Source organism: Brassica napus, chromosome C1, assembly GCF_020379485.1.
Source record: "Brassica napus cultivar Da-Ae chromosome C1, Da-Ae, whole genome shotgun sequence".
NCBI classification, from domain to species: domain Eukaryota; kingdom Viridiplantae; phylum Streptophyta; class Magnoliopsida; order Brassicales; family Brassicaceae; genus Brassica; species Brassica napus.
The window spans coordinates 25,349,856-25,359,752 of NC_063444.1; the positions used below are offsets into that span (position 1 = coordinate 25,349,856).

General features: G+C 37.1%; 1 long non-coding RNA gene across 1 annotated transcript; it reads right to left on the reverse strand.

Moving 5' to 3' along the window:
- On the reverse strand, positions 1 to 2,821 carry LOC125580950. Its single transcript, XR_007318669.1, has 3 exons — positions 1,826 to 2,821; positions 1,460 to 1,710; positions 1 to 1,242 (listed from the first exon to the last, which is right to left on the reverse strand). It is a non-coding gene; the product is annotated as an uncharacterized LOC125580950 (long non-coding RNA).
- Positions 2,822 to 9,897: the final 7,076 nt, after the last annotated feature.

The following is a 9,897-nucleotide window of genomic DNA, read 5'->3' on the forward strand; positions in this document are numbered from 1 at the left end:
TAGTTCAAGTTGTGAGTATCGAGTACTCAATTTAAGAATTCATAACAACAACCTTTCAAGCTAGGGGTTTCAAATCAGTCATTGATTTTTTCTTTTTAAATTAGTCCTACTTATTTCAACAAGATTGGATAAAAGCAACAATGTAAAGCCCTTGCAATGGAGCATACAACCCACTAGGGGTTTTCAAAAAAATTATACAATAAACAAGCAAAAAACTAACAAAATTTAAGATCTCAAATGTCATACGACCCGCGCGGGCACACCACTAGTCTTCCATAAACTGATCAAAACTCAAAACAAGACCAGGATTGATGTTATTATCACAGTTAAAATGTTTTTGATCAGAAAATTTATCTGGTTCAAGTTTCTTAAAAGAATAAATCATGTTATCAAAAACAGAGTTTGAAACACAAAATTATTTTACTCTTTCAAGACCAAAAAATTTTACATCACTAGAAGAGACCATAACAAACATGTCAGGCACAAAATTAACCATATCAAGACCTTACAGTGCTCTTGAGAGTTCAGAGAGAATGACTTAGCATCTGTTTTTCCTTCAATGTTGTTTGGCTTCTCCAACACTTCGTCTGGTGGTGAACTCGTTTGTGCTTCTTCTGCTGAGTTTTCTTCTAAGACCTGAGACCCTGAAACAAGGCTACTCGGATGCACCGGTTCAAAACAAGTTAGTTGATCACATGTTTTGTTGAGAACAAGTTCAGACTGAGGAGAGAAAAGAGAAAACTCATTTTCTGTCTCAGGTTCTGTACTTACCTTAGATGGCTCTGTTTTTAGCTTTTGGATAGCTGATTCCTTTGTAGAAATCAGTTGCTCACTGACTCTTGAGAGAGGACGTGGGTCTGGCTTTCTTTGCTTATTTGACTGAGACTTTCTTGGGTGATTATGATCATGGCAAGGTCTTGTCTCCTCTTTGGCCTGTCTTGGTTGTCTATTGCTGTAGTTACCAGAATCAAAGTGTTTCTTCATGAAGTGTTTCAGCTCAAACCAGGATGCAACTTGTGTTTCTCCTGTTCTTATTCTGGTAGTAACAAGCTGATCCCACCACTGAATGGCATCACCACAGTACTCTGTTGTAGCCAATTTAACCTTCTTTCTTTCTGAGTAGTTTTGGCCATCAAAGACAAGTTCCATTTTCTATTCCCACTCCAAATAGCCATCATGGTCATTTTTTCCACAGAAAGATGGTATCGTGCTCTTTCTTTTGATCTTAGCATCGTTCTGAAACTGAGAAACATTACCAAAGAAATCATCAGCATGTTTCTTTTGTAAAAGATCAGTCTTTTTCATAATTTTCATGATCTCAAACATAATTGCTTCCATCTGAAATTTATTCAATTTCAGAGTTGGTGCCTCCTTTCTTTTACTAACATCTCCAGCCATTGTTTTTTTTTACAATCTCAACAAGAAAAATTAGCACAATAACAGATAGCAGAAGCCTCACTTTTCTCTTCTGGTTCTCTCTGATTTTTCTATGAATTTTTTTGTGACTTTTCTCTGTGAATCAAGTAGCTCAGCAACAAAAAAGATCAAAATTCAGAGAACAAATCCCAACCCCAAAACATAAGAAAGATATAGACAGATTACAAGAGGCATTACCACCAGGGCTTGATTTCTCTTCAGCCAAGTTGGATTTCTCTTCAACTTTATTTTTTTTTTTTTTTTTTTTTTTTTTTTTTTTTAATCTGGTTGGCCCTCTTTCAGATTATACATATAGAAAGATAAGAGATTTCTGAGAAAATTGCAGGGAAAATTGCAGAGAATAGAAAACAGATTCCCAAAAACAAAGAGAGAAGTTTTAGAATCAAACCCAGATCAAGAGCCTTCAGATCTGCTCTGATACCACTTAATGCAATCCAGATGAGGATGCAGTCCCTTGAATAATCTTGAGGATCGGATTATTAGGGTTGTGAAGATACTGAATGCTACTAGCACAAACAGAACCGATTTGATGAAGGATCAGGTTACTAACACTGATCTGATTATGAAGAGATGATGGATCTGTGGGTAGATGTCGAGATGGTTGATGAACTTAAGTGTGAGATCTATTGATTGATCAAACACTTGCTTGATGCCTTAGTCCGTGAGGGCAACCCCACTAGTGAACAAGACAGGTGCTTATGGAGATCACCTCCTAGGCAATCAATGCTCAAGAACTGAACAAAGGAATCACAAGTTTCGAAGAAAGTTTTGATAAAAAAAAGTGATTAGGTTTTTCAGAAACAAAAGAGAGTTTAAGTAGCAACAAAGAAGGAAAAGAAGTTGAAAGGTCCTAATACTTAATAAAATCGAAAATAAAAGTAATAAGACTTAGATTTTGAAATAACACTTAGACCAGTCCAAAGACTGAGTAAGTGAAGAGTTGGCTCGGTTCCTTGGCTTGATTTCCGTCTGTTTCAGAGTGAAACAAAGCAGCAATTGATTTTTTCAGTCTTTTGGTTTGTGATCTAGTAACTGGGCCCTTAGACAAGCAGAATGGATCCTTGTCTTGATTGGTTTCGGTTGAGAAAGTCATGTCTGGTCCGTCATCAGTTTGGGTCCGAGTCTGAGTATCACCGAGTCCATTTAGCTCCAAATCTGCTTCATAGTTACTTGATTGTTGCATCCACTCAGTTCCATCCATAGAGTTGTATCCACGAGTTTCTGCATCCACCAGTTTGGCATCCACATAGTTGCATCCACGGGGTTGAATCAATTTCAAATTATCTTCTAGCTCGACCATGCTTGCATCACCTTATGACCTTCTCTAACTTATATATACCAATCACACATGCCATATTCCCAAACAATGCAAACACCCACATACAAGTCTTAATCATCATAAACTATATTTGTTTTAGCAACCTATAAGTAGATCCAGTTGTTTACACATTACAATGCAATATATATATGTGTATATATATGATATAGTTCATTTATAAAACAACTACACGTATGCTTATAAATAACACGAAGGTACAAATGATTTAGTTAGAAACTCGTACTATGAAGCGATAATGAAAAAATGAAGAATATATCATATAAGTCCTCACCTTGGCCTTATATCTACAATTAGAAATGGGAGAAGAAACAGATCGGAAGCTTACGGCTTTCAAAAAATTATACCTACAAAGAAAAGGGTAAGTGATACAACCAAAGACTCCAGATGAGGGATCAAAGATAAAATAGAAGAAGGAGACGAAGAAAACTAAAACTAACTCGTGGCCAGATCGAAAAAGAAGACGTGAATGTATGTATCTAGGCACAAAGATATTATTTTAAATTATATAGAAAATACTTAAATTTATTTTTCTTTGTTTATTACTGTAAAAGTTTTTAAAATATATAGAAAATACTTAAATTTAGTTTTCTTTATTCTTTATTTTTATTTCACATTCAAAAATATCAAAAATAATTTAGACTATTTAGTAACTTTGTAACAAATTATGAGTTATGACAATAAAAACATCAAAACTTAAAAACTCTAAGTATTTAAATGTCTAATGCGAATAACAAAATTAAACTAATACCTAACCACATCAACTAATTTTTGTTCTCTCTATCATCGTTCAATTCATTTTCGTCATGTGGCATAGTGAAATCTTCATCAAAGTCGTATTGTAAGTGAGATTCACGATAAACAAAAAATAAATTAAAAATAAGTAGAAGGATATACAAAGTCGACAGTAAAGACGATAGTTAAAAAGAGAAAACCTCATTTTTATTTAGAGCACAAAACATATTTAATAAAGTAACTAAAAAATCTAAGAGAAAAAAGTAAAAGGTATTTATTGGGTCAACTAGTATTTCAGCGGGTGGCCGGGTTCACGGATTTAACGGTTCTCTGCGGGTTTTATCAGGTTTATAAATAATGGATTTAAAAAAAATAAAAATCTGATTAGATATAGAGTTAACGGCCCTACCATTTCAACCGCATGTTCTAGTCGGATTTCAAAACACTGCTATAAACCAATGTTTTTGGCTATACGTAAGTTTAGCCAAAAAAAGCCATAAAATAAAAAAATGTGCTTATACATTTGTAACCATTCTAAATTGAGACTTTTCATCTACGATTCTACTGTGACACAATCATGGCTAAATAACCATGTTTTAGTTACGAAACATTTGTGCATACTTTAGTTACGAAATAAATAGTGACGTGGTTTTTAATTTTCTAAAAATAAAAAATACAAATAAAAGAGAAATTTTTTTATATATCAAAATTAGTTTTAAAATAATGCTATTTTATTAAAGGGGTTATTGGTAAAGTGAATTCTCGTGAACTTTGAAAATTTTGAAATTTCTTTGTTATTAGTTCTTGGATTTCAAAAATCTTAATAGAATCTATTGTTATTGGTTTAAGAATTTTTGAATAAACGAAGTGGAAATAGAAGCACAACAAATTGGGTTGCCAATCCCACTGTTGTACTTCTTCCGAGTAACTTCTGATAAACGAAGTTGATTTCTTTAGAATCACTTGAAACCTAAACTAGCTGACGAAGATTAAACAAAGCAAAACTGAAGATCATATCCCTCACTGCTAGAACGTCTTCTGAAACATAAGATTTCAAAAAAATTCAAGCGTCACTTCAGCAGCAACATATTTTGTGAATTTACGATATTTTTCTAATAAGCTTACTATGGAAAAAGTACTCAAAACTCCCTAGGATCAATCCGATGGAAACGAGAAAATTTTTGACTAAATTTGCTCACGATAATTAAGCTCATCGCAGCTAGAGTTTCTGATATTAAAACTCAGAAACTAGATAGAAACTAGATTTTCGGAAAAGCCGCAAAACGTGAGTTTTCCAAAAAGGGCTCTCGTACAGCCAAACTCGACAATATTTTACGAAATGACTTTCACTCGACGACATTTTATGAAACAGCTTTCATAATAACATTATTGTGGGATAACTTCCCTCAAATTAAATTTGACCACACTTGCGAAACGATTCCCGTAAATAAAACTCGAAAAAACAGTTCGACAAACTTCGAGAAGTCAAACAAGATCATATGAAACGATCAACAGACAATAAGGGCTAGGACAGGACTAGTTCGCTCACAACTTGACGAACTGTGCACCTCACTCGGATGACATCGAGTTCATTGCTTATTTTTCCTGATCATCTGCTTCTCCTCACTTTGTTTCAATGATTTCGTAAAGTTCCTTCGAAACGAAAGACCCAATCCAGTTTACGAAATTCTTACACGTTGAGTCAAAAACATCTACTCATAAACATTTAATAGTATTTCCAATAATGTACGACGCGCACTTGGTCGTTCTAGTAAAACCAGCGGTTCGAAGAAACGAGAACAGATACTTAGACGTTGTAATCTCTCCTCGGCTCGATATTCTTGTCAGATTATCGTTGAAAATTAACCCATAAGAATCAAACTTTGCAAATTTATTTGATATTGAGTTGAAAGTGGCAATTCCTAAAAGCCAAATAAACTTTCGATTAGAAGACACAAGGAGAAGAAGAGAACAATGAAAAAGAGGAAAACCCAAATCTCCGATAAGACTAATAGAACTTAGAATCTAGGTGGATGATATCACTCAAAATTACCCTAAGGAGTGATTTACTCTCTCAAATAAGAGGTTCATTTGTAATATTTTGGGATCGAATTCACAGGGAGCTAAGACACACAATAGATCTATCTAGTTATGTAGTTAAGCTAGGTAAGTAGGTTTTAAAGCAGTAAATAACAGGGGTGAACAAGTAATTATTCGATTGATTGATTTGGGGTTTTAAGATAGATATGAGAAACGTTTGAATTAGGGTTTCTATTCAAACAATCATGATTATAGAGATATAGATTACTAAGCAAATATGGATATTCTGGAACTCAAACAATAAGAATAGTCAATCAACTTTCGTATATTTAGACTATCTATCACCGGATCTAGGACCTCAGCTGTCGCTTATTGGTCCTGAGAAAGTGTCGATCGATTCCAACAACGGGGTGTCGATCGATACACCTTTCAGTCCATCGATCGATGCAATTAGTGAGTTGTCGATCGATGAACCTTCCAAGGAGCGTTATCGCACGAGTTTTACGTGTTCACTAGGTTTAACTAAATCAGCTTCCGCTTGTTTCTGGCAATCCTAGCACATTTTACACTAATAAGACAGAGAACCAAACTTCCGCTTGCGCCCTACTATCTTAAGGCCACGTCCTATTTAGCTACTCTAGAACACATGCATTAAGAACAATTTAGTTTATTAATATTCCTGACACTTAGCAATTCTATATTTTGTGTTAATCCCTCATGAATATCTAAACCTTAAATCTAACAAGAAGAACTACTCTGACATAACTAAGCAATTCATAACAAAGAGATTTGAAAACTGCATAAAATATAATAGAGTAGATAAACTAGAGTTCCAATCACAAATCTCTGAAGGAGTTATTGGATCTTGTCCTCAAGCAAAACAATGAGCAGTCTCTCTGACAGGTGTTTTTGGTACAATAGGGACTCACATAATTTAAGAACTCACTATCACCACCTCAACAATATTGCAACCACATCAAATCAATCTCAACTTTTAAAAATACTTTATATGCAATATCCTAGTTTGGTAACCAATTCCATTCATTTAACATCTTAGCAAATCATGTCTGACTAATCCCTCTACTGACCTCATTTAGTACATGTAGTGAAAACATGTAGGCTTTACCTTGGGAGTATCGATCACTGAACACATGGAATCAACTCATGTAAGTATCTGAACACACATGTAGTCTTATCCAGTTCCTTTCCTCCCTCTCTTCTCTCTTATTCTCAGTCACTGAACACACATGGGTTTTTGATAGCATTCAGGCGTGCTACATCTATTTTTGGTAGCTGCACTCGGTAGGTCAAAGGTGGTCGTCGATCGACGCTGGATGGTTCGTGTCGATCGTTGGTGGAGTCTGTTTGTCGATCGGCGGCTAGGTTATGGTGTCGATCGACGTCTGACTTCTTGATTCGTAAGGGTTTGGGTGGATGTGGGTGTGGGTGTTTAGCCGCGAACTCCTCGTGAGTCAGAATTCTCACGGTCACGCATAATGCAACTTCCTTTGTCGATCGATGTTGAGAAACTGAAGTCGATCGATGCTCGTCCTTCTCCGTCGGTCGATGTTCGTGACTTGGCGTCAATCGACACCAATGTGAACCGCCAAAACTCATGGAGCTTTCGACTTGGAAGTCTCTCTCCTGAAGCTTCTTCCCCTTAACCACTTGCTAGAAATCATCATCCATGATGGCATTCACGTGGTGCTTCAGTGAGTTATCCCCTTTACCCTTCATGAAGGCCTCCTGCCTTTTAATAGTGTCTCCTGTGTGAACCACTTGTGTCTCCAACTTCCTCACATGTGTGTTCAAGGAAATACATTTTGAGCTCAGCTCTGTGTAGACATCATCAATCTTTCTGTTGAAGTTCACTATTAACTTCTGCTGACCCTCAAGAACTTGATCAAGCATGGACTCTATCTTTCTCTCTCGAGTTTTCGGCAGTTGATTTTGATAGTAAGAACTTCCATAAGGTTTGTTGCTGCTGTTGTAGTTGTTGTTGTAGGGTTTTTGGTACTGTGAACTCTGGTTGTATCCACTCTTCTGACAATTGCCATATGAGTTTTTGTATCCACTCTGATTTCCAGACCTCTGATTTTGAAAGCCTGAACCACTGACAAAGTTCACATCCTCATTTTCGTCCTTGGCATTGTCGACATCTACAGCCTCTACATCCTTTGCAAAGCTAACTTGTTTCTTGAGAAGCTTGTGAACACTATCCAGCCTAGCCTTAACATCTTCCAACTACTCCTTCCCTAGGGCATGGACCGATTTTTTTCATTAGAAATCAGTGTTCTTGGTGATGTTGCTGGATGCCAAGTTCTCAATAAGTCTCACAGCCTCCTCTGGATTCCTAGTGTTGAAATTTCCATCACTAGCTAAGTCTAGAGCCATCTGATATGCCAGCGCGATGCCTCTAAAGAAAGTACTGAGCAGCTGCACTTCATTAAATCCATGGTGTGGACAGTCTCTCTGATATGATTTGAATCTGATCCAGGAGCTTCTGAATGACTCTGTAGGCACATGTGTGAATGTAGCAATCTTACTCCTCAAGTCTTCAGCCCGTGCCTCATCAAAGATGTGGCATAAGAATGCATTCTTGATATCGGCCCATGATGTGAGAGATCCTGGTTGTAGCTGCTTAAGCCAGTGCGAAGCCTCTCCAGCAAGTGAGTACTTGAAGAGCTTGCAAAAGAGGTAGTCCTCAGGGACTCCATTGGCTTTAATAGCAGAAACTAGATCCTCAGACCTTTCCTGATGGTCCATAGGATGCTCGTGTGATAACCCACAATAGGATGTATGTCCAACGAGTGTGAAGTACTGAGGCTTCAACTCAAAGTCTTACCTCTGTGTGGCTGGAGGACGGATGGCAGATCTGTTCTCGTAGTACTGATCTGGCCTGTTGTAATCAGCTAATGTCCTCGGTGTAGCAGCTGCAATATCAGCATCAGTATCAGGGATTACAGCCCCCTGATCATCTATCTTCTGACCTGCTGCATTACGCAGATGACCCTCCTGGTCATGCATGTTTCCAGTCGCGTGCTGAATTAGAACTAGTGTCGCAACCATGTGATATCACTCAAATTACCCTAAGGAGTGATTTATACTCTCTCAAATCAGAGGTCGAGTTGTAGCACTTAGGGATCGAATCCACAGAGAGCTAGGGCACACAATAGACTATAGAAATCAAGATTAGGGTAGGCAAACAGTTTATAAAGCAGTAAATAAATGAAAGCAAGGTGAACAAAGTAGTTGTTCGATTGGTTGATTGAGGTTGTAAACAATTAGGAGAAATAGCTGGACTTGGGGATTTATCAATAAAGAGATTAAAAACTACAATTCAAAGATGCTAATGGTTTATAGATTCAATTCTAGAACATGATTTTAATAAGTAAGTATCCAGCTTTCGCATGTAATTACTAATCAGATGTCTAAGTCCAGTCTCAGCTGTCGCTTGTTGACTTGAATCGAGCGTCGATTGATGTTATGGCCAAAGCGTCGATCGATTCTTCCTTAGACAAGCATTAACGACCTAATCGATTAAGTTCAACTAGATTTCTAGACCAACTCTCGTATGCACCTAGATATCTAATCCAGCAGAGTTCGGGTTCCGTTAATTGATTGCACTTTTGTGCCTCTCAACTATCCTATGATTCTAGATTCAAACAATTAGTCACACTGTCGTTCTATTCCAACTATTCCAGATCCTAGTATTACAAATCACCCTGGTGTAGAGATCTATAGATAATCTAGCAATCCTAATTGATTATCAGTTTGACATTAAGCTCATGAAATCCCTAAACCTAACAAGATGATTACTCAGACATAAAATCAATAACACAAATCATAGTCTGAATAATATAATCGATAAAGAAATCAATGATAAAACCAATGGAGTTCCAATCAATCTCTGAAGGAGAATTGATCTTCTCTCCAAACCTAAGAAAAAAATAGAAAGCTCGTAGCCGTCAACAATGGGTTAGAAATACATAAATATGGTTTCTGGTTGTCTATGGGTATTTTGGTAACTTGGTGTGGCTTTTGGGCTTCAGTCGGTCATAAAATATGCTTGGCCAATATTCTGGCATCACCGTAGATCGATGGCAAGGGTGCACCGTCGATCGACAGTCCTTCATCTCCTCGACAGCCTCCTCTCGCGAGACATACAGACCACTCTTCAGTAAAACGGGCATAACGTCTGCTACATGATGCTGATTGACCTCAGACTGGTGGCATTGGAAAGCTAACTCAAAGCTCTATCATGTGTCAAACGATGGGCTCCATCTAACGGTGGGAAGGTCTCCATCTATAGCTAAATATCTGATGCGTCTGTGCAGCTCTGCACTCCA